We start from the raw sequence: 26,733 nt of genomic DNA on the forward strand, positions 1-26,733 counted from the left end.
CCACAAATATCCAAATGTACCACAATAAAACTGTTTAATATTTCCACACAGATTTAGCACTTTCGTCTGATTATATCCATAGACTTCCTTAGAATCAAAGTAACTAACAAACACCTTTTTATCCTATTAAAACAGATCACCTGACCCAATCTAATTAAGTATAACTTCCCCCATTGTTAAAACAGTCCCTTGACAAATTATTTTAAGAACGACAATGGTTTCTTATGCAAAAATACTTAGATATATCCCACATCCTACAATTTGCCATCTAAACCATCATGAATAAATGTAAAAATAAAAGTGAAAATAAAAATAAAAATGTTCTAAAATGATAATCATACATTATATGACATTAAAGTCATATAATGTATGATTACCATTTTACATGTTAGTTACTTTGTTTGATTCTGAGGAAGTCTTTGGATATAATCAGATGAAATCTGTGTGGAAATATTAAACAGTTTTATTGTGGTACATTTGGATATTTGTGGTCTCATTTGGAACTTTGGACTGGAATATTGTTTAACTGTTGCAATCATAACATTAGTTCCTTAAGGCCTTTTCCCTGAAGAAAATGAATCTGCCCAACAATGGAAAAACATTAATGGGTCATCAGTTATTAAAAGGCCACAAGAAGAGTGCTCTTCAGAAGCAGGAAAGTTCTAAAGGGCTTAGCACCTATGCCTCTAATTTCCTCCAGCTCACCTGTCTCAAGCTGTCAATGATCTGGGCATGCTGAAGGTGTCCTTAAGCTTTGGAAGCTATCTGGATGTTATATGCTAGGCAATGTATAACTACTATAGCTATGGCTACTGCAGCAGTAATGAAATGATAAACATAGTGGTATTATGGAGAAATTATTATTGTAGATGTTTTGCATTTAGTGGCATATGCATTTTAGTATAACAAAATATGAAACTACTGTACTTTATTGACATCAAGCTCATTGTCCCACCTATAAGAGAATTTTAGTTTGTACATTGGATCATGGGAATTTAGGGCTTACAGGTGGTTATGTTGAGGAAGTGTTAGGCAGTAAAGAATGTGATGGAATATTACTTTCAATTCATGTATTCCACCTCATTTAAATGGTGTTATTAATTGTAAATGTGTTCTTAAATTAAGGGACATTTAACATTAATTACTTAGAGTTGTGTGATTTTTCTAATAGCATATGTGAATTTTTTTTTTAATATATGGCAGAATCTGAGAAAGTATGTTTTGGAATTGCTGGAAGATGAAAGTGCTTATTCTCTAAATACAGATTGTTGTCTGTTTTGGGTATTTTTATCTTTTTTATCTGAAGTTTGGGAAGGATTGGAGGAAAGACAGATAATAGTAACACAAAAGACAAATTGGGTATAGGAAAATGTATTGAATAGTCTGAGCTCCTCTGGAGGTGATCGCTTAAGTTACTGTTAAAGCAGAAACGAAATAAAAGCAAACAAAAAGAAATATACAGATGAGGGGGAAAAGTAGAAAAATAACTAAATATCTCTTTAAGGAATATAAAAATGTAATTTTTGAAAAAGAAATAATATTTTATTAAAAATATTTTAGAAATGTTACTGAATATGATTTCATATGGGATAAATAAAAAAAGCTATCTGCAGAAGAAAATGTCATATTTGTGCTTTTTATGGATGTAGAAGTGCCTTGAATTTTTACATGCTAAACGATAGCCCTACCAAATGGTTAAAAAATAAACCTGGGGATCATACCTCTTAACCTCTTATAGCAAGAAATCTGGACAAAATCATTAATAAAAGTGGGACAAAGGCCCAAATATAGGGACAGTTTTAAATATTGTTCTTACAAACTGAGAAAGTTGACAGAATAACAAGTTTTGCATTAATGCAAATTTTCTGAACGGTATGAAGTCTAAAACTCAAATGTCTGTCATTACTTTTTAACTTCAGTCTAATTATTTGCAACTAACTTGCCAGAAAACCGCAACTTTATGAAAAAAGGACCAAAATATGAGGCAAAATCTGGATGTTCTGCTAAAATCTGTAACGTTGAGAGGTATGCTGGGGATTCGTTAAATTGCGTGTGTACATCACACTAAGCCTACACTTTTTGTTGATGTTACTGCAAAACACAGTAGTGCTCATCAAATACGCAAGCCAGTAAGCAAGGCTACACATTCAGCAGCACCTTTTCAACCTTTTCATGGCCAAAATACTTGCTAGTGGTTACATTGAGGTCCACTGAGGTTTGAGCACGCAATATAAATAACAGGTTGTATATACATGCAACCCCATACGTGAGTACATGTTGACAGTGACATATAAGGCAAAGGCAACTTGAATTACATAATTAAGAGGCAGAGGAAGCATAAAAAGTAATGTGCAGTTAGATACAAGTAGATTAATGTACAAAGAACAGTAATTAGCTTCATAGGTTCATAGGTTCATAGGTTCATAGGTTCATACTAGGCTATCTGCCCAAGGGCATTTATAAGCCTAGCCCATAGTTATTTGGCTTTAGCCACCCCTTTAGTTTGAATAAAACTATGCCTATTATTTTGCTGTGCCTCTGTCAAGCAGTGACACTGAAGTAATCCCTGGGGTATATCTGCGATCCCCCATCCATTGGTCAAGATTCCTCTTGAACAAGGCCAGCGAGGTGCTCTGCCTCACATGTACCGGGATTTTGTTCCACAGCATAGGGAGTCTCTGGGTGATGAATCTGTCCCTCCAGCATGTTCTATTAATAACCGTGTCAAGGTTTAAGTCTCCCGCCCTTGTGGTTCTGAGGGATCTAGATTTTTGAGGTGAAGCATATTCATCAAATCAGGGTTTGACATGGCCTTATATGTCAGGCACAGGTCACCTCTGAACAAGCGGTATGAGACTGAATAGAGCTGGAGTTCTTTCAGTCGGGCAGCATAAGACATATTTTGAGACCCTTTATCCTTTTGGTGAGGAACTTTTGGGGCCTTTCCAGCTGCTGCAGGTGTCGGGTCAGATACATTCCGAATGGGGCATTGTACTCAATCATAGGTCTAATGAGTGATGAGTACAGGGGGACGATGACCTCCCTTGATCTAGATGTGAATCCCTTCATGATCAGGTGGGCAATGTAGAAGGTTTTCCTAACTACTTTAGCAACATGAGTGTCAAACGAAAGGCTACTGTCAACCTGGGTCCCCAGATCCCTGATGACTTCTTCTGTGCTCAGTGGATTGACACCTATATGGTAGCTAGGGGTAACCTTGTTTTTCCCGAAGGGTATGACTATGCATTTCTTGGCATTTAACTTTAGGCCATGGCTCTGGCACCAGTTATCCGTTTCTGTTGGCACCAGTTATCCGTTTCCGTTCATAGGCATTTACTATGCTAACGACCACAAGGGCCTTTTAAAGACTAGCCATGCATCCAAAATCTCTGACAAGTTCTGATACCCTTGATAAGTGTAAGCATTGCCCTGGGAGATGAACCATTTACAGGTCACCTGTGTCCATTACAGACATACTTGCCAAATCAGGGATGGATTTCCGGTTCCATATCCAATTGTCCAAATTGCACTTGAACTGGGTTAGAGAGGAACTCTACTTCACATGGGTGGTGAGCCTGTTTCATAGATGGGATAGTCTCTGAGATACATACCTATCTTGCCAGCAGGTCCTATTTATATCACAGGCAAGGTTTAAGTCTTTAGAAAAGGGTAATTCTGGTGCTGTTTGTTTTGTGGACATGCAGGAGGTCCATCAGAGTGGGGTCTGGTAATGCCCTATATGCCAGCCATAGATCTTCACAAAAAAGCCTGTAAGAGACAGAATACAAGGATAGAGCCTTTAGGGGGTCTGCACAGGACATTTTACTTACGTTCTGTATTCTTTTAGTGAGGAACTTCTATGGACATTCCCATTCCTGGATATGCCTGGTTAGGTAAATACCAAAGAGGGCAATGTACTTAATAACAGGTCTGATGAATGCTAAATACAGTGAAACAATGAGTTTATTGGACTTAGATGCCATACCTTTGTTTATAAGTTGCACAATATAGGATGATTTACTCGCCACTGTAGACACGTGATGGTCAAAAGCTTGATTACTATCTATGTGTCTCCCTAAGTCCCTGACTACTGAGTCAACTCTAAGGGGTCTATTGTCAATATGATAGTTACCAGGGATGGATGGCTTCCCAAAGGATCCGATAATGCATTTCTTGGCATTTAGTTTTAGTCCATGGGTCTGACACCAATTGTTTGTCTGTGTTAGCTGGAAAAAGAGAAAAGCCCTGCAAGTAGGATCCAAGTGCAAGGCAAAACAAACTATTAGTAATTGAAAAAATGCCAGCACAAAACTCAATATATATCAGCAACAAAACTACAGCAACACTGAGGTAAAACTTAAGTGTTTTAATACATATCGAACAATTCAATAATCCAGACCGGAAAAGTATTTTTCTTGTTCCACTGAGGAAAGCCATGTGGATTATTGAATTGTTCGATATGTATTAAAACACTTAAGTTTTACCTTAGTGTTGCTGTAGTTTTGTTGCTGATATATACGGAGTTTTGTGCTGGCATTTTTTTCAGTTATTGTCTGTGTCAACCCCTCATGGTGAACATTTGTGTAAGTGTGAGATTCAATGACAGCTCCTAATTTGCAATCATCTGCAAATTTAGTCAGCCAGAGACCACTGACATTGGCCTTGACTTCTGAGAAGTAAATACTAAAAAGGAGCAGTCCAAAGATTGATCCCTGAGGGACTCCAGTTGTGACTGGTCTCTTTGTAGAGGTGGACTCACCTCCCCCCCCCAATTCTAACTTCCTGGATCCTGTCTATGAGCCAGTTAGCTATCCACTAGGTGACATATGCGTTTGTATCTAACCTCTAGAGTTTGTCAACAATACTTGAGTGGAGTATTAAATTTATGTGTCAGCTATAGAAGTAATTTTGTCCACACAGAGACACAGCTGCATAATATAAAATAAATGCTGACAAAAGGATGTGAGATGGACACAGCTACAGTGCAACAAACGGAGTATATGTAATTTATGTAAAATTAATTAATATTGCAGAGTTGCGATAACAGTTACCAAGTTAAGTAGATACATCAAGGGATGTTGCATGTACTACAGGTAGTGCACATTAGTTGTGCATCCAATAGTTATATGTTGTCACCAATATTACACTGTAGTCCCCACCTATCATGTAAAACATTTGTACTGAACTCTAAAGCTGTTGCCCTCTACACTTTAGAAATGGACATTTTATTGTTATTTATTGGCAGTTGTAACCATAGAAAGGTTATTGTAAAGTTAGGATTGTTTTCGGAAGGCTTTTATTGTATATGAATATAAATTATACAATGGTTTATACAGTTACACGTTTTCCACTATACATTTCCTGAGACTGCTCAGAAAAATGTTATACTTAGACGGTTATTCTAAGAATGCCTAGCTACACCCCATGTTGTGGGTGCATAGAGCTACTCTGCCATTGTGATGTACACTTTGTGAGTAATAAATTATATCCACATGATTAATGTTAGAATGCACACACAGGTTAAAGAATTATAAGCCTTTCAGTGCCTTATCTTTATGAAGGAAACATCACTGACATTGTTATGGCAGTATACACAACTATGACAATGAGGAAATGCTGAGAAGAGTCATGGACACATGTGCAAGCAATCCAATAATAGTATTAATTCGTGAAAAACAAAAAAAACATTTGGGGCAGCAACCTGCATGCTGTGAATGGAAGAAAGTTTGTGACTGTTCATATGCGTTGTTCATACGTGATGTGTATGTATGTATGTAATGAAATCCAGAAGGGCATGACACATAGACAAAACTGTCACTTTAACCAAGATGTCAGCAGAATAATGATCTGATATACATACTAACAATCATCTAACTATAGCAGATGTGAGACAAGAATGCATTTGCAAAATGAGGGGTACGGTCATCTGAAAAATAACACACACATAAATCAAGGTAAAACTGATATGTAATCAACCAAATTAGACAAAAAACAACTAAATAAAGCAAAAATAGTTCCAGACTATGAGTAGGATGAATCCTTTTAAAATTTATTGTAAATCCACCAAAAGATGAACGCTTTCGTCTCGATGTGAGACTTCTTCAGATAAAACAGTACCAGTGCTACACTTACTATATATAATGCCCTAAATTGCCCTAATTGCCCAACCAATTAAAAATTTAAAGCACCACTAGCGGGTGTTTTAAAATGTAATATTATAATATTTTACAACATACAACAATCTTACACAAGTAAAATGAAATAAAATATTATAAGATGAAATTTGTCCCTACATTATTGTGGGGTAAGATCATAATGTGCAACATAAAACTGTTTTGAAAAACTGTTTTGAAAAAAAACTTATTAATACCATTCATGTCTTTAAAAGGTGTTACCATTGTATATAAAGTGGTTCAAATTTTTCCTGCTCTCTCCACTAGTGTAGCTTTAATGCTGATGTATTCATTAAGACCTGGAGGGAAATTAGCCTTAAGACTCAATTGCCATCCTAATTCTCTGTTCAGTAGTACATTCTTCATATCACCCCCCTATTGTTGTTCTTAACCAAATCAATAATCCCAAATTTGAAACCATTAAATAATGTACAGGAATGTTTATATAGGGCACTGGTATCTTTCCTGGTCCTGATATCATTAAAATGCTCATATATTCTATCTTTCAGTGCCCTCTCGGCTTTCCCTATATAAAATTATGAACATTGTGTACAGATGGCCAGATAAACCAACATTCTAGTATGACAATTACCCTTACAAAATTTAACTACACTACCCAAACCATTGTTCAATTTTATGGACTCCTCTTTGTAAATGTGTGAACATTGCCCACACCTACCACATGAACTAGTTGCTTTTTTGGTATTGTCCTTGTTGTCAACTCTTTCAAACAACCTTTTAAAACTAATTCCTGTCCTGTAAATAAAGTGAGGTCTGTTTCCTACCACTTTGTATAATTTCTTATTAGTTTTTAATATACACCAATTGGCTTTCACTATTTGTGTAAAGAAGTGAGAAAATGTACTAAACTCAGTAACGCATGCCCCCTGGTAATTCTTTATTGCCTTGTCGGATTCAACCACTTTACTAAAAGGTTGACCTAGTAAAGCTTTGTATTTGGTCCCCCAACCATTGTAGACATCCTCCAGTGTTTTACCCACCAGGTCTTTGGGGTATCCTCTCTCAATAAACTTTTTACCCAAGAAATTAAATTCTTCAAATAAATCATAAAAGTCAGATGTCATCCTCGCCAGCCTAACTGCCTGTCCCTTAATCAAGCTCCTTTTTTGGTGAAAAGGATGGAAACTGTCGTGGTGTAAATAACCATTACACCATGTGGCCTTACGAAAAATCCTGGACTTAAATCCCTGTGGTGTCTTACAAATTGTGATGTCGAGATAGTTTATACTATGATCATCGACAGTGTGTGTAAAGGAGAGAAAGTCTGTGGTGTTATTCAAATAATCAATGAACTCCACTATACTGTCCTTAGTGCCCTCCCAAATCATAAAAGTATCGTCCAAACATCTCAAGTAGCACTTCATATGCTTCTTATAAATACTTTTTAACACTTACCGATCCTCCCATTCTAACATCACTAAATTTGCTTAAATGGGGGCACAAGCTGCCCCCATAGCTACACTGCTAATTTGTTGATAATATTCTCCCTGGAAGCTGATGTAATTGTTATCCAACACAACTTACATGAGTTCCAAGATTATTAACTTCTGATCGTAAGGTAAATCTGAATACTTATGAATAATATCTTCAAAGAATTCCTGTCCCTCGACCCGTGGGATACATGTAAATAAATCTTTTACATCAATTGTTAGAAAAACACAATTTTCTGACCACAAATCGTAATTTAATTTACTAAGGTATTCCCAGGAATCTTTAATTAAATGTTCCATCCTTGTTACTATATTTTTGTGAGGCTGTCAATGTATACCATTAAAGGATGTGTTTTAGAGTTACTGGCTGATACAATAGGTCTAAATGGGGCTCCAATATGGACTTATGGACCTTGGGCACCCCAAAAAACTGAGGAATAATAGGGTGTACTTGTCTCAAAAATTGGTATGTTGATTTATCAACTCTATTTTCTAGCAAGTACTCATCTAAGAGGGAATCAATCCTCCTATATGCAATTTGTATCTCATTGTATGAAACTGAGGTGTATGTGTTTGTATCCAACAGGATATTAGTTATATTCCTCATTATCAAATAATACAACTCCTCCACCTTTGTCCGGCTTCATAATTCTAATATCTTTTTGTACTTTTAAATCAAAGAGTAACCTCTCTTCTTCTTTACTCAAGTTACGATGTTCCATTTTTCTTCTATTCTTTATATACGCATCGTAAATCTCATTTGTGACAATATTCTCAAAGATAATAAGAGCCGGATGTAGGGGTGGGTTGTATGTACTATTCCTTACTAATCCTTTGTTAGTAATAAGGTTATCTCCCAAAGTTTTTTTGTGAATCAAACTTAAGTTCAGTTTTCTGAGTTATAGTTTAAAATCTACTAAAATGTGAGCTAAATCACCATACTGTGATCTAACAAATTTTAAACCTTTTGAAAATAAGTCAAAATGGTTCTTTTCCAGAATAGTGGATGTATAATTAAAAATTTTAAAATCTCTATATTCAGATACTATACCATCAGCATGTTGAATAATATTTATCTGCCCTTCTTCCCCACTTTCTTCCATCCATAATTGTTCCCATGTGAACTTGTTGAATAACCCGGGTCGGATGGAAGTCTGGCTTGATTTGCCAGACGTTCTGACCTCCTTGGAACTACAAAATGTTCTTGTGGTTCAGAAAAGGAATCAAGTTTGTCTAAAACTCTGTTAGAAACACCTCCACCATGATTATTTCTACCCTGGAAGTTGAATCTTTGTACTTTATTAGATTCTACTGTGTCACATTGCATAGGGTGAACCAATTCCTGCATTTTATTTATCTTTTTAAAGTTGTTGATAGGTCCAGGATACATTTTACCCTTAATGTATTGTTCTTTGTCCCTCATAAACTTTTTCTGCTTCCTGGCAAAAACCTTGTTAATCCTACCATCTGTTTTTTTCAAAACCCTGTTATATAAATCTTTGTATTCATCAAATAACAAATCTTTAAGAATGTCTTCATTTAGTTTGTTTAAATCAACTAACAAACTATTCAACAATGTTTCGTTGTACTTAATCAACTTTAAAATCAAACCAAACCCACACTCGTCAAAAAAGTCATGAAAGTCTTTTAAAACAACATCAGAATAAAAAATACCAAAGGGATATTTAAATATTCTAAGTCCCTGAGGAACTATTTTATGACTAACACAACAATGTAAATATCTATTGTCAATTTGTAAACATTTGTACTTAAACAACTTCTTTTCAAATAAGTAAATCAAGTTTTTCAATGTAGGGACGTCCATTTCATTTAAACCATGTCCAACCATATTACTTTGAAAGTGCTTAACAGAAAAAGATGTATTAAACTCAAAATTCCTGTTTAAAACATCTTTAAAACAAAAAGAATGTTCATTGATCAAAAAGGAACGTGCCGCTGATTCTGCAGCATTAGAACTGGCCGTAGTTCCTTTTGTAGATTGATGGGCATAAGAAACAGTACCTTTAGATTTATTGTTCGCCTATTGTGCCAATCGGTCCTGTGGCTCCGTTGTAGAGACCTGCACATCAAAACGATTAAGTGGAGATAGAGGAACCCCCTCCGGTTTTACTTTTGTTGCTTCGTTCGCCTTCCCTGGCGTTCGTCTTAGTACCACCATTGCTCTCAACCCTTGAGCATTGAGATGACATTAAAAACTGTGCCGAAGCACGAACAGGATAGTTATGAAGTGAATTGGCTCCATCTGCTGGTTCGACTTGACTAAACAAGTCAATAAGCCTGGTTAAATCACCTCTTAGTGTAGCCAATTCCTCACATACTTTAGTTACTTCTTGTTGTGTCCTAGTTATACAACTAGGACTTAACAATATATCTTGTCCGATGATAGTAGAATCACTTGGGGAACCTTCCATAATGGTAGCACCAGTGTTGAAAAGAACTCCACGACAATCCTACAAGCAATAACTGGAACCATTCCAAGGTCACAAAATCAACCAAATTAGACAAAAAACAACTAAATAAAGCAAAAATAGTTCCAGACTACGAGTAGGATGAATCCTTTCAAAATTTATTGTAAATCTACCAAAAGATGAGCGCTTTCGTCTCGATGTGAGACTTCTTCAGATAAAACAATACCAGTGCTACACTTACTATATATAATGCCCTAAATTGCCCTAATTGCCTAACCAATTAAAAATTTAAAGCACCACTAACGGGTGTTTTAAAATGTAATATTATAATATTTTACAACATACAACAATCTTACACAAGTAAAATGAAATGAAATATTATAAGATGAAATTTGTCCCTACATTATTGAGATAAGATCATAATGTGCAACATAAAACTGTTTTGAAAAACTGTTTTGAAAAAAACTTATTAATAGGCCAAAAGGGCCAAATAGAAACAGACAACTGGTGCCAGAGCCATGGCCTCAAGCTAAATGCCAAAAAGTGTATAGTCATCCCCTTTGGCAAAAACAAAGTGCCCACAAATTACCACGTAGGTGGTAATCCATTAAGTACAGAAGAAGTAATTAGGGACCTGGGGACCCAAGTTGATAGAAATCTCTCATTTGACAACCACGTGGCCAAAGTGGTTAGAAAAACATTTTATATAGCCCACCTAATCATGAAGGGATTCACATCTAGATCAGGGGACATCATCGTGCCTCTTTACTCATCCCTCATCAGGCCCATAATTGAGTACAATGCCCTTTTGGGATGTACCTTACCAGACACCTGCAGCAACTGGAAAGACCCCAAAAGTACCTCACCAAGAGGATCAAAGGGCTCAAACAGATGCCATATGCTGCCCGGTTAAAGAAACTCCAGCTCTACTCAGTGGCATACTGCCTGTTCAGAGGCGATCTGTGCCTGACGTATAAAGCCATGTCCAACCCGGAATTAATGGACATGCTGCACCTCAGAAAATCCAAATCCCATCGAGCTACGCTCAAGAGACTTGAACCTCAGCACTGAAATAAATAGGACATGCTGGAGGGACAGATTCATAACCCAGAGGCTCCCTTCACTCTGGAATAAAATCCCAGTCCAGGTTAGGCAGATTCCCTCATTGACTCTCTTCAAGAGGAATCTTGATGAGTGGATGGGAGATCGTAGGTTTACCCCGGGTATCACTTCTGTGTCACTGTTAGACAGAGGCACAGTATACTAACCTCGAAAAAGGGCATAGCAAAATACATTTAAAATGGGTGGCGAAAGCCAAACACATTCTGGCTAGGCTTATAAATGCCCTAGGGCAGATAGCCTAGTATGAACCTATGAACCTATAATACCATTCATGTCTTTAAAAGGTGTTACCATTGTATATAAAGTGGTTCAAACTTTTCCTGCTCTCTCTATTAGTGTAGATTTAATGCTGATGTATTCATTAAGACCTGGAGGGAAATTAGCCTTAAGACTCAATTGCCATCCTAATTCCCTGTTCAGTAGTACATTCTTCATATCACCCCCCTATTGTTGTTCTTAACCAAATCAATAATCCCAAATTTGAAACCATTAAATAATGTACAGGAAACCGAATGTTTATATAGGGCACTGGTATCTTTCCTGGTCCTGATGTCATTAAAATGCTCATATATTCTATCTTTCAGTGCCCTCTCACTTTTCCCTATATAAAATGATGAACATTGTGTACAGATGGCCAAATAAACCAACATTCTAGTATGACAATTATCCTTACAAAATTTAACTACACTACCCAAACCATTGTTCAATGTTATGAACTCTTCCTTGTAAATATGTGAACATTGCCCACACCTACCACATGAACTAGTTGCTTTTTTGGTATTGTCCTTGTTGTCAACTCTTTCAAACAACCTTTTAAAACTAATTCCTGTCCTGTAAATAAAGTGAGGTCTGTTTATTACCACTTCGTATAATTCCGTATTAGTTTTTAATATACACCAATTGGCTTTCACTATTTGTGTAAAGAAGTCAGAAAACGTACTAAAGTCAGTAACACATGCCCCCATGGTAATTTTTTATTACCTTGTCGGATTCAACCACTTTACTAAAAGGTTGACCTAGTAAAGCTTTGTATTTAGTCCCCCAACCATTGTAGACATCCTCCAGTGTTTTACCCACCAGGTCTTTGGGGTATCCTCTCTCAATAAACTTTTTACCCAAGAAATTAAATTCTTCAAATAAATCATAAAAGTCAGATGTCATCCTCACCAGTCTAACTGCCTGTCCCTTAATCAAGCTCTTTTTTTGATGAAAAGGATGGAAACTGTCGTGGTGTAAATAACCATTACACCATGTGGCCTTACGAAAAATCCTGGACTTAAATCCCTGCGGTGTTTTACAAATTGTGATGTCGAGATACTTTATACTATGATCATCGACAGTGTGTGTAAAGGAGAGAAAGTCTGTGGTGTTATTCAAATAATCAAGGAACTCCACTATACTGTCCTTAGTGCTCTCCCAAATCACAAAAATATCGTCCAAAAATCTCAAGTAGCACTTCATGTGCTTCTTATAAATACTTTTTAACACGTACCGATCCTCCCATTCTAACATCACTAAATTTGCGTAAATGGGGGCATAAGATGCCCCCATAGCTACACCGTGAGACTGTTCCATAGATGGGATAGTCTCTGAGATACATACCTATCTTGCCAGCAGGTCCTATTTATATCACAGGCAAGGTTTAAGTCTTTAGAAAAGGGTAATTCTGGTGCTGTTTGTTTTGTGGATATGCAGGAGGTCCATCAGAGTGGGGTCTGGTAATGCCCTATATGCCAGCCATAGATCTTCACAAAAAAGCCTGTAAGAGACAGAATACAAGGAAAGAGCCTTTAGGGGGTCTGCACAGGACATTTTACTTACGTTCTGTATTCTTTTAGTGAGGAACTTCTATGGGCGTTCCCATTCCTGGATATGCCTGGTTAGGTAAATACCAAAGGGGGCAATGTAGTCAATAACAGGTCTGATGAATGCTAAATACAGTGGAACAATGAGTTTCTTGGACTTAGATGTCATACCTTTGTTTATAAGTTGCACAATATAGGATGATTTACTCGCCACTGTAGACACGTGATGGTCAAAGGCTCGATTACTATCTATGTGTCTCCCTAAGTCCCTGACTACTGGGTCATCTCTAAGGGGTCTATTGTCAATATGATAGTTACCAGGGATGGATGGCTTCCCAAAGGATCCGATAATGCATTTCTTGGAATTTAGTTTTAGTCCATGGGTCTGACACCAGTTGTTTGTCTGTGTCAGCTGGAAAAAGAGAAAAGCCCTGCAAGTAGGATCCAAGTGCAAGGCAAAACAAACTATCAGTAACTGAAAAAATGCCAGCACAAAACTCAGTATATATCAGCAACAAAACTACAGCAACGCTAAGGTAAAACTTAAGTGTTTTAATACATATCGAGCAATTCAATAATCCAGACTGGAAAAGTACTTTTCTTTTTTTTTCAAAAATAATTTTTTATTTTTTTAAAAAAAATGAGTAAACAAAACCATGCATACACATAACGGTACAAGCAATGAACATACACAAGAATTACATACATGGATGCTTGTGACCTTGATATAAAGAGAGATGAACATAAGAACATATTTAACATGAACAAAGAAGAAGACTACAACATCTTGAAGTATGCATAGTACACAAATTAACAACAATAACCCAAAAGGAACAATATATACAGTGCTACCGGTACTAAAGAAAGGAAAAAAAAAAAAAAAACAACAGTGTCAGTAATTATAAGACTAAATATTAACAGCCCTACTTGTAATTTGCAGTAGGAGGGAGTGGCCCCACAAATAAAGATAGAGAGTATAAGGGAGGGTTTGTAGGAAAGCCACAGTTTAGTCGCACAGGATTACTTCAAATAGGCTTTTCCAAAGTTTACTGAAATAGGCTCTCTTCTTAGGTCCATTTATGATGAATTTCTGAGCAGAGATATATTTAGTGGCCATGTCTTTGAATCCCCGTCAGCATAGTTTGGTCCGATCTAACCAATTATAGGTGATGTAAAGTTTTATGAGGGAGCACAGCGTTATTAGGATGTGAAGATGAAATTTAGGCAGGCCCGGGGGGGGGGTATATTTAGGATAGCCGTATCCCATGAGAGAGTGGAGCTATAGTAACCCATTTTTTTGAGACGCACTTTGAGAGAACACCATAATTTATGGGAATTCTTGCAGTGCCACATAATATGTAGTAAGTCGGCTCTCACACCAGGACAGCACGTACAGAAAGGAGAGCTATTGGAATTAAATTTGTTAATTCTTACGGGGGTATAGTAGGAGTTGTTATTCAACATCAGTTGAGTGTATAAGAATTTTTTAAAGGGGGAGAGTTCTATAGTAGTTTTTATAGCTAGTAATTTTTGGTCTTCTGTAATAGAAGAGTTTTGCTTATCCCAGTATTTGGAGAATAGACAGTTACCTTTGTAGAGTAGAGGATGTAATAACTTGTATGACAAGGATATTGTTTTGTTGTCATTAGCAACTGTATTAATGATTAGGTTTAATTTATCAATTAGTAGTGTATCAGGGAATATATTATTGGTTTGTGAAGAAATAAGTTCCCTAAGTTGACGGAGCATAACCGTGTATTTGTTATTAACTTTAAGAGTTAAACGTAGCTCAGCAAGAGACATGGTTTTATATTTAAGAATATCCCACACTGTAAGGTCTTTAATGAGAGGGAATTCATAAGATCTATCATCTTGTTGTTGATCTTTAGATTTGGATTAAGATGTATTGGTTGAAGGAAAGGAAGAATAAGTTGAAGATTAATGTCCTTAATCAGTTTCTGAAAAGATTTTATTTGAAATTTCAATAGGGGTGATAGTCTTGAACTTTTCAAAGAGGCGGGAGATAGAAAGGGAATAGACTTAGGATTGATTTTATTAGAGAGAATATGACCGTGCCATATCTTTAACCAAGCTGGATAGTGAGTTTGAGCTTTTCTATTCATGTTTGCGATGGACCATAGTTTATTAGAGCAAATAATTAGATAATAAAGATGAAAATTTGGAAGGCCCACCCCGCCTTTCTCCTTGGGAAGGCATAATTTGGAAAAAGAAATCCTAACGTTTTTAGGAAACCAAAGAAATTTGACCAAGGTTTTTTCAAACTGTGAAAAAAGGTTGTTTGATATAATAATATTGATTGAACTAAATTGATACAGGAGTCTAGGCAAAATATTCATTTTCACAATAGCTACTTTTGAAAGAAATGATAGATTCAATAACTTCCATCTTTGAAGGTCCTGACAAATGATAGACCATGATTTAAGCAGATTGTCTTGAAGCGAAGAAGCTTGATTGTATTCAAAGTTAATGCCTAGGTATTTAAGACTGTATGAGATATTAAAGGGAGATTCAGGGGAAAAAAAAGGTTTATGAGCCTCAGGATTTATTGGGAAGATGTGTGACTTTTTATTGTTGACTTGGTAGCAAGAGGCCTCAGAAAAGATAGTAATTGCATTTAAAATTTTTGGCAGGTCTGTGTTAGGAAATTTGAAGTAAAGGTTTAAGTCATCAGCGAAGGCCGATATAGCTACTTGTGTGTTGAGAATTTTAGGTATGGTGTGATATGTATTTTGAGTAATATATAAGAAGAATGGTTCAATAAATAGATTGAAGAGAAAGGGAGAAAGTGGACAGCCTTGTCTTGTACCATTGGTGATCTGAATTGAATTAGATCTTTTTTTGTTTATATATAAATAGGTGGATGAGTTTGAATAGAGAATTCTGATCATATCTGAAAAAATTATAGGTATATTAAAATGTGATAACGTGGAAAACAGAAAGTCCCAATTTACCCTGTCGAGATGCTTTCGACGTCAGAGTCAAGGCATACAGCGGATTTTTCTCTTTTTTAGTAAACTGAATAAGAGAGTCCAAAGTTAGTGTATTATCCCATGTATGTCTACTGGACATAAACCCAGCTTGATCAGATGATACTATATGTGGCATTATCTGTTTGAGTCTGTTAGCTAAGATAGTAGAAAAAATTTTGATATCAACATTTATAAGCGAAATAGGTCTGTAGTTATGCGGGTCAGTTTTTTCTTTGTTGCTTTTAAGTAATAGAATTGTTTTAGAGTTGTTCCAGTGTATGTCAGAGATTCCATTTTTTATAATGTAGTTAAAGACTTCAAGAAGAATAGGGGCAATTTTTGGACTAAAAGTTTTGAAAAAATTAGTAGTGAAGCCATCCGGACCAGGAGATTTCCCTATTTTAAGTTTATTGATGGCACTTTGAATCTCTTGAATATTAAGTGGAGCTGATAAGAGGGTTATTTGATCCTGATTAAGAGATGGGAAGGAGATGGAGTTGAGAAATGCTTCCCTCTGCGGATTAGAGGTAATGTGCCTATTCTTGCTATAAATATCTGTATAGATGTCATAAAAAAGTTTAATTATCTCAGAGTCTGATTTATATAATACCCCTCTGTATTGCAAAATGGAGATCGTCGGGGCACCACTATTGTTTTTGAGTATTCTAGATAGGGTTCTAGATGGGATTTGTGCCCATTCAGAGTAAGTTGCAATCTGTTTTTGTTCTTGTAATGAATAATTATGTAGGTGTAACTCACATAATTCTTTATGTGTCGTATTGATTAAGTTCTCTAACTTGGGGTCGGGATGGAATTTTAGTTCTCTCTCCAGAGAAGCTAGTTTTAGAACTAGACTAGTTTCTTTTTCTTTATTCAGCTTATTAAAGAAAGTGGCTTTGCTGATCAAATAACCTCTTAGTTCAGCTTTGCAAGCCGCCCATTGTATATCAAGCGCTATTTGAGATTTGCCAAAGTTAGCATATAATTCAGACAATGACGTATTTATTCTCTCTAGGATCTCTTTGTATTTTAGTAAGTTATTATTAAAGGACCAATTCATATGCGGAGATGCAGAATATGTGAAAGAAATCATAAGGGAGATTTTTGCATGGTCAGATAATAGCCTAGGCTCACATCTTAGTGTGTTCTTGAATTTGGAGAAAAATTTAGAGATTAAGAAGAAGTCTAGACGTGACCATGATTTGTGACAATTAGAGTAGAAAGTGTACATGCTGTCCTTACGTGAGTCAGTACTGTAGACAATAGTATCCATGAGATTAAAGTCAGACATTAGTTCCTCAAGGGCAATAGAAGCTTGAAAGTTATATGAGGGAGAGTTGCTGGTACGATCTAATCTGGGATTTATCACTGCATTCCAGTCCCCTGCAATTATCAAAAGGTGATTTGGGAATGAGCTAAGGATATTATAAATTTCTAGAAAAAACAATGTTGTAGAGTACATGGACCATATATATTCAAAAATAAAACAGGTTTGGTAGAGTCTGGTAATGGAGGTAAAATAACACCACCTACCATATTTATCAGACTTACATTCCATAATAGCGCCCTGGAATTGTTTCTTAATTATAATGGCTACACCTTTAGAGTTTGAACTATCACCCCCGGCTATTATAGTCCTGATCCATTTTCTGTTGGATGTTTTTTCCCAGCCCTCTTTAGGTAAATGCGTCTCCTGTAAAAAACAGATACTAGCCTGAGATTTAAAAAAAAGATGGAGAATTAAGTTCTTTTTCACAGCATTTTGTAGACCTTTAACATTCCAGCAGTCTAAATGCCAACTATTGAATTCCTTATTTTAACTGGATATACTGAAAAATTATAATAAAGTGGGATTATTATTATACCTGTACGTGATAGTGTTTGTTTAGGGGGAGTTGCCTTAGGGCTTAAGGAAAGGAAGAGAGCACAATACATCATTAACACTGTCTTTATGATGAGGTTAACATTGCAGAAGGAGGTAGCACATAACTTCTTCAAACTAACCCCAGTGCCTAACCACCCAAACTCCTTGTATGAAGAAGAATACAAACACCCAAACAAAAAACAAAAAACATCTATACATATGTACAAAATATACGTCATCCAAATGAACAACAAACCTAGCATACTTACACATACACCCTCTGAGCTTCCAAGATCAAATGTATTGTAAATACAGTTTAAATATCTGGCATGTTTCTGTAGTAAAAAAGAGCAGTGTATTATTGTAAGTGCATCTACATGCCTACTCGAAGGTGTACGCTTACGGGAGTCCAACATTTAATTTGAGTTTTAAGTAATTAAGTTATGTGTTTGGATAAAATTTAAATGATACAGTATGCAATTTAGTAAATCACATAGAGTCACTTACAACAGCCTTAGAGCCGAGCACACTAGGATATTTAGTTTGCATACCTTGGATTAACACATTATCCCATAGACTATTTTGAGGTCAGCAATAAGTCTTGGCAAGTACCACATACCACACAATGTGATGGTTGCCCCATGACACAACACTATTATCAGCCCCTCAGCCTTTATTAGAGGCATGCTACAGTAAACAAATACTGGAATAGAAAGTAGTTGATACTGCTAATGAGCTATTGGGGGAAGTAACTTGCACAGAATTAATCAAGTGAAATTAGCAGGTGTAGAAGAAAAACATCTTTCTGTTTATAGAATATAGAACATGGCAAGATAAATGTGAGGTTAACTTACATAATGTATATTACATGACTGATATCCCCGTAACTTTAAAGTTTAACACTAATAGTGTTAGAGGTCCACATATGTCACACTACAAGTGTGTTACATATCTAGCATATAGATTTAAAAACAGCACATATCCTTTATCGACAAGGTCAGGAACCTGATTTCTGTAAGTTACGCTTGCCTAACTGTTACAAAGTGGACACTGTAAATTGCAATCTCTTCTATCAATGTCGCCTGCATCAACGATATAATATTGCCATGGAGTCTCTTTAAACCAAACCTGGTGAAATTCTCTCGATGCAAAATTTAGCGACTGTATAAAATAACGTATTTATCTGACAAATTTGTTTTGTTTTAAATAATCCTTTTAAAGTACTGCATGACAAATTTGTCAGAACTCAAAAGAATACTACAGACTTCAAGTACACAATGCTTTAAGTTCTAACTAGGTAATACATAACTGAACTATAGAACTGCAGTAGTAGTAATCAGTACATCTTCCAAGGGACAGACATGCTATGTATGAAACAGGCCTGACTAGAAGGCACACCTAGGGTATCCAGTTATTTCAGGTTCAGAAGTACAAGATCACCACAGTAAGGTATATCACTACTACAGCCGTCAAAAGAAGCACAGCACCTTAAATGTATACCAAGGCTACGAACACTGAGCAGTCATTTAAATTGTAATGTTGCTTATATAGTTAACAAGGGAAGGCTACTTAAATTTGTTGCCCACAGACAGCACTCTTAATGTAATCAGTACATTTGCAATGTAGACACCTCTATGTTTAGTAAGTTCTATAAGAACGAGTCTTTTAAATAATGTCTGTGCTCTGCAAGTAATCCAGTATAGTAAGTAACTTTACATGTGCATATTAGCGTAGTAGGGATGTGGACTAGTATACAAGTATTGTGTTAAGTTGTATCAATTAAAACAAGCAGGAATATATGGTGTCCAGTCTTGTCTATTCAGCATTTATGCGGTTAAGGCTACATGCACTCACTATACATGGCATTATCTAAATAAAGATTCCCTCTAATGTTTCATTACATACCATGAATGCTTTGTTTGTAAATTGATTCCGCTCAGTTTAATGTCCACAAAGGTTACAGAACCACTTGCTGTAATTGCTGTTAACTTGCCTAGAGAGGCTGATAACATTGGTGTCTAAGCACAGGCAACTCGCTAGGTACCGGAGGTAGCCTGTAGCAGCTTCACATGGGTATTTGTAGTTTATGCGGTTATCAGCTACATGCGCACACTACACAGGCATTATCTAAAAAAAAGGTCCCCTCTAATTTCTCATTTGATACCATGAATGCTTTATGTATGTAAATAAGTTCTGCTCAGTTTGATGTCCATAGAGGTTACAGAACCACTTGCTTTAATTGCTGTTAACTTGCCTATTGAAGCAGATTACATTAGCGCCTAAGCGCAGAGCACTCGTTAGGTACCAGAGGTATCCTGTAGCAGCTCCATGTGGGTAGAGCAGTAGCAAGTAGGTGAACAAGGTACAAATCAAGCCTGCACAAAATAATTGGAGCAACCTGAAGGAATAAACAATCAAAATTATATTCTCTAAATCACATATTTAATAGGAATAATGTGCACAGGTGATTTATGTAGTTCACATTTATAACTGGATGAATTCCTAAGTTTCAGAATGTCCACGAATGTCGTCGGGTCAGTCTGTGTTCTGTAGCCATCTCTCTCTCCTATGCTCGCTAGCTTGCGCTAGGCACCTAAAAGCATATAGCTTTCAAAACGGCAGTCAATATCTGTACAAAGCGTTTAGCTGAGAATCGACGATCACATTACCTGCTTCATCCTGGATGTCCAGTTTTGAAAATGTATTAGGTAGGGATCAAAATATCAGGGAAGCATTTAAGCATATTGCCTCGATTGTCTTGCACTTCCTGAAGCAAAAAGAAGTCCCAGGGATGTTGCAGTAGGAACTGTGTGTTGCAACTATTAGGGACCCTCTTGGAAACAACTTATGAAGAAGACTGTACCTACCAACACGAGGATGGCGCAAACAGTTAAACAGGCCATTGGAATTTTAAAAAAGAAGCAAGTAAGTGTAGATAGACTGTGAGAAAACAATATACATATTTTTTGAGAGGGGATTAGACGGCATATCATTGAAAGCAAAGTATATAACTACAACAGACTTAGCCAAAGAGTCGCTGGCAGTAACATAATTTCAGGGAGTAGGAACTTTATTAAAAGCCTTGATAAAGGCTGTTTTAGCTTCATTTTGGTTGTTAACTGAGTATTTCACTTCGTTACTGTAGAAGATCAGATTGTTGGGGTAGCGCATTTGAAACCGGATGTTTCTTTTAATTAAGTCTGCGCAAAACGGAGCTAGTTTTTGTCTGTTTTCCTTAATGGTTGAAGGTAAATCTTGTGAGAAGGAGATTTTATGGTTATTCCACATAACGAATTTATGTTTTTTGGCTGCAAATAGTATCTTTTGTGTTACTTGATAGTTGAGCAGTTTAACATACACTTGACGTGGATCTGAACTGTCCTGTCTTCTCTGAAGTGCTCGGTGAGCTCTTTCAATGGTAATTTCAGGCTTCTCATCAACAAGTTGTAATAATGAATCAAAGATTTGTTTTGCAGTGGTGATTAACTTTTGGTTGTCATAGCTCTCCGGGATACCTCTGATTAAAATATTGTTTCTCCGACTTCTTGCCTCTAAATCTGTTATTTTCATTTGTAAATCTGATAAAGCTGTTGATTTGGCACTGAGATCTTCAGTGAGAGTTTGGATTTGCATCTCATTTGACTGTGTTTTTTGTTCAAGTGTGCCCACTCTTTCTGCAATCTGAGTAACAGATTTACCAATGGTTGAGAGCTGTTCCGAAAAGTTTTGTATAGCTGCATGTATGGGTTGCAAGGCCTGTTTTAATTCATCCATGTGAAAGCCAGTATCCTCACTAGTGCTAGTGGAATTTTTGTTAAGTTCCATCTGTTGTTTGTTGGTTTTGCCTTTTGAAAGGTTCTCCTTTTCTGGTGAAAAAATTGCCGAAGATTTAGCTTTTGTTGTCTGTATCTCCATTGTAGTAGAGTCAATTGAAGATTTTAGCTGCCTAGCCATGTGGTCTTCAGAGTGCAGCAGCAAGGTTAGGCCTTATAGATCACAGACAGTGTAAAACTTTAAGATAAGGTAGAAGAAATATAATTAATTTGGCCTCTACTTAACAGCTGATAATATTGAATAGTTTGGGTTTTGATGCTGAAAAGAATTCCTTTATTCCAATGAACGTCCCGAAGCTCTGAGAAGTATAAATCTAAGATAAGACTAAATGCAGTAGGGAGCTCAGTTTAGATGCAGTTCACCAGGCGTCCACCATTTTGGAATCTGAAAAAGTACTTTTCTTGTTCCACTGAGGAAAACCATGTTAGGCTGAAACCGGTCTTGATTGTTGAATTGTTCGATAAGTATTAAAACAATTAAGTTTTACCTTAGTGTTGCTGTAGTTTTGTTGCTGATAAATACTGAGTTTTGTGCTGGCATTTTTCCAGTTATTATCTGTGTCAGCCCCTCATGGTGAACATTTGAGTAAGTGTGAGATTCAATGACAGCTCCTAATTTGCAATCATCTGCAAATTTAGTCAGCCAGAGACCACTGACATTGACCTTGACTTCTGAGAAGTAAATGCTAAAAAGGAGCAGTCCAAAGACTGATCCCTGAGGGACTCCAGTTGTGACTGACCTCTTTGTAGAGGTGGACTCACCCCCCCCCCCAATTCTAACTTCCTGGATCCTGTCTATGAGCCAGTTGGCTATGCGTTTGTACCTAACCTCTTGAGTTTGTCAAAAATACCTGAGTGGAGTATTAAATTTATGTGTAAGCTATAGAAGTAATCTTGTCCACTTGACACAGCTGCATAATATAAAAGAAATGCTGACAAAAGGATGTGAGATGGACACAGCTACAGTGCAACAAACGGAGTATATGTAATTTATGTAAAATTAATTAATATTGCAGAGTTGCGATAAAAGTTACCAAGTTAAGTAGATTAATCAAGGGATGTTGCATGTACTACAGGTAGTGCACATTAGTTGTGCATCCAATAGTTATATGTTGTCACCAATATTACACTGTAGTCCCCACCTATCATGTAAAACATTTGTACTGAACTCTAAACCTGTTGCCCTCTACACTTTAGAAATGGACATTTTATTGTTATTTATTGGCAGTTGTAACCATAGAAAGGTTATTGTAAAGTTAGGATTGTTTTAGGAAGGCTTTTATTGTATATGAATATAAATTATACAATGGTTTATACAGTTACATGTTTTCCGCTATACATTTCCTGAGACTGCTCAGAAAAATGTTATACTTAGATGATTATTCTAAGAATGCCTAGCTACACCCATGTTGTGGGTGCATAGAGCCACTCTGCCATTGTGATGTACACTTTGTGAGTAATAAATTATATCCACATGATTAATGTTAGAATGCACACACAGGTTAAAGAATTATAAGCCTTTCAGTGCCTTATCTTTATGAAGGAAACATCACTGACATTGTTATGGCAGTACACACTTATGGCAATGAGGAAATGCTGAGAAGAATCACGGACACCTGTGCAATCAATCCAATAATAGTATTAATTCATGAAAAACAAAAAAAATTTGGGGCAGCAACCTGCATGCTGTGAATAGAAGAAAGTTTGTGACTGTTCATATGCGCTGTTCATACGTGATGTGTATGTATGTAATGAAATCCAGAAGGGCATAACACATAGACAGAACTGTCACTTTAACCAAGATGTCAACAGAATAATGATCTGATATACATACTAACAATCATCTAACTATAGCAGATGTGAGACAAGAATGCATTTGCAAAATGAGGGGTATGGTCATCTGAAAAATAACACACACATAAATCAAGGTAAAACTAATATGTACTCAGTCTCTTGACAACTGATTGGGTGTGTAAGAATTTCAGTAGGTATATCATTATGCATAGGATGTATTATGCTTATAGCATAAATGGACAGGTAATCTAGACAAGATCTCGGCCAAGAAAAAATTACATGCCAGCATTGTGGTATTATTCAATCAGCTACTGGTGAACTATATCAAATATCAGGCTATAATTAATTGAGTGTGATGCATTCATGGGAGTGTAATCAATGATATAAAGTGTTTTTTGTCCTACATTGTACTTGTTGAAATAAAAAAGTTTATCAAAGTATACATTTGATCCCGTGTAGTGGTGCTGCGGTAGCGTTGTCGCCTCACAGCAAGACGTTGTCGTGTTCAATTCTCAGCTAGAGCGTCTTCTGTGTGGAGGCATGCGTGAATGGGCGTACCTTCGTTGAAGGTTGTGTGTCAGGGCTGGTAAGTCGGCACGTAAATATCCACTACCAAACATTAGTGGACTGGAGTTCTGCTGTGGCGACCCCTAACTGGGATAAGCCGAAAGACACAACAACAACAACAACATCAAAGTATACATTTGAATACAGTATAGTATCATGTTTCACCTGACATTTATCCCTGAGGTGTACCTTGTAATACCTGTCTGACAGCACAGTGACATAAATCACACCCGGGTGAAACATTAATGTGTATTAGTAAGTGACATGTTGAAGATTTACATTGCACATACACCAGCTGCACATTAGCCTGTGACAAATGTTGTCATTCTCTGAGCATAGGTCAATAACTGCATTGCTTTGATACTGGCAAAGCCAACCTTCATAGGCTATTTCAATTTATTTTTGATAAAGAAGAACAAATGACAAGTACTATCTCATAACATTAAGTATTTAATGTTCTTTGTGCTAAATGGCATGCATCTAATACATTATTATACTGGACATGCTCATAAGAAAGAGCAGTGACTTTATCTTCCCAACACAAAAACACAAGAAAGTATTATAACAGAGGTGAACTCACACATTGTGAGGATTTTGCAGCACGGCACACCTCAAGAAATGATAACTAAGCCCTCATTTCCTGTAAAGCACTATATTGTGAACAAAATAATAAAATGAATAATCAAATATTTGCATTAAGTCATGCAATACAGATCAGTATTTTGGGGGATATAGATAATAATGGTGAGCATTCACTAGCATGTTCAAAAGTTACATCTTGCCAGAATCAAACACATGCTTGAGGTCTGACCTCAGAGAGGTGCATCAACCATTGCCACCAAAGAAAGAATCATTGCTGATGTGTCTTGAAGAACACAACTGAAGGAATTACATCAATATCCTATGGTTATGGCTCTTCTAGCATGGAGTCTGAGATCTAAAAAAGTGTCCCTCTTACTGCACCATATTGCCAGACTTTGGCTAAGTCACTCCTTTCTATCATAATAGTCTGATGGACTGACCTTACCAGATTCAGCCCCCTACCAGTCATGCCTCACATACTCCAGACCTGTGTAGTAACTACATATGGCAAAGAGATAGCAAAAGAGAGTATGACAAAGAACACAATTTAAGGTGTGAACTAAGAAAGGCTTTTATTGGTCATTTACCCAATACAACTTATTCTGAGGGATCAAATGGATGTAGCTGTTACTGTTCACACAAATGTGATTTAGCCATGTCACTATTTGTTGCGTAAGCCATTCTCATCCATCCATAATGTATAAACATATACATTTCCAAATTTGAACCAATGCCTGTCTGTTTACATGGTGACTATGGCATATCTGATATATGCATTCCAAATAAAAGCATCCATTTATAAAAATTAAATGTTTAATCTTTGATCAAGCTCAGTCATAAAAGACAGAGGTTGGAATGAGTATAGGTTCATAGGTTCATAGGTGTGTACTAGGCCAACAGCCTTGGAGTCTTTACAAGCCTAGCTCATAGAAGTGCCCTGGCATCATGCCACCATTAGTTCCCGGTACGTCTATCAAGTAGAGCTACTGAAGTGATCGCTGGAATGAACTTTCTAGTTCCCATCTACTCATCAAGATTTCTCCTGAAAAGGGCCAGTGAGGTGCTCTGCTTGACATGTATGGGAAGTCTATTCCTGAGCATAGGCAGTCTCTGGGTTATGAACCTGTCCCTCCAGCATGTTCTATTGATTGTGGTATGAGGTTGAGGTCCCTGGAGCATGTGATGTGGAGGGATTGGGATTTCTTTGGGTGCAACATTTCTAACAGGGCTTTTGATTTTTCACCTGATGAGACATTAAACTAAAATCCTATGATGTTTAACTATTACCTTAGATGCATTCTGTCATGGTACAATGTTATTATATATTTTTGTTGGAATTTTGTATTGATTGTTAGTGTTTATCTGCTTGCACAGTTTTCAGTTTCAATAAAACTGTATTATGCAAAAAAATGAAATTTTTAAAGTTATTTAATATTGAAGTAAATGATTTTAGATACTAACTGCCTTTCAACTTTTGCTGGTTAGGGGTTGCCACAGCAGAAGTCCGGTCCGATAATGATTGGCAGTTCATTTTTATGGTGTCGAGTTGCCAGCCCAGTGCCCAACCTTATAGAAAGGCAAACCCACAGACTTACCTGCATGTCTTTAAATTCATTCGACCACAGGGAGGAGATGCAGACTCCGCACAAAAGGCTCTCCAGCCAAGAATTGAACTGGAGAACCTCTTTCTGTAAGGCAACAACACTAACCACTTCAACACAACAGCTTCAAAGACACTATCTGGTAATTAAAAATAATTGATGATGGTGGGAATTGAACCCCCCCCCCCACACACACACACAGCTACATTAATTTATACATGGCCTAATGCAGTGAGAGAGGGCTATTGGACTAAGGATGTATGCCTGATATATAGGTTAGGTATCCCTACTCAGATGTGAAGACTCACGTTCATATGAACTGATGTCCTGAAATTTGGTAAAATTAACTAAATTACAAATGTTATTATGTTCTTGCATTCATTACTGTGCCATACTTACCCCATCCCTCTTGAGCTGTGCCTCATTCCTGGTGTGCCTAATTGTTTCTACCAATGTCCTCATCAGCTGTACAAAACACAAAACAGAAGAATAAAAACTATAGATAATAAGTGTATTCCCTGG

This window comes from Protopterus annectens, chromosome 11.part0 (assembly GCF_019279795.1).
Source record: "Protopterus annectens isolate FY-2018-M chromosome 11.part0, PAN1.0, whole genome shotgun sequence".
In the NCBI taxonomy this organism is placed as follows: Eukaryota; Metazoa; Chordata; order Ceratodontiformes; family Protopteridae; genus Protopterus; species Protopterus annectens.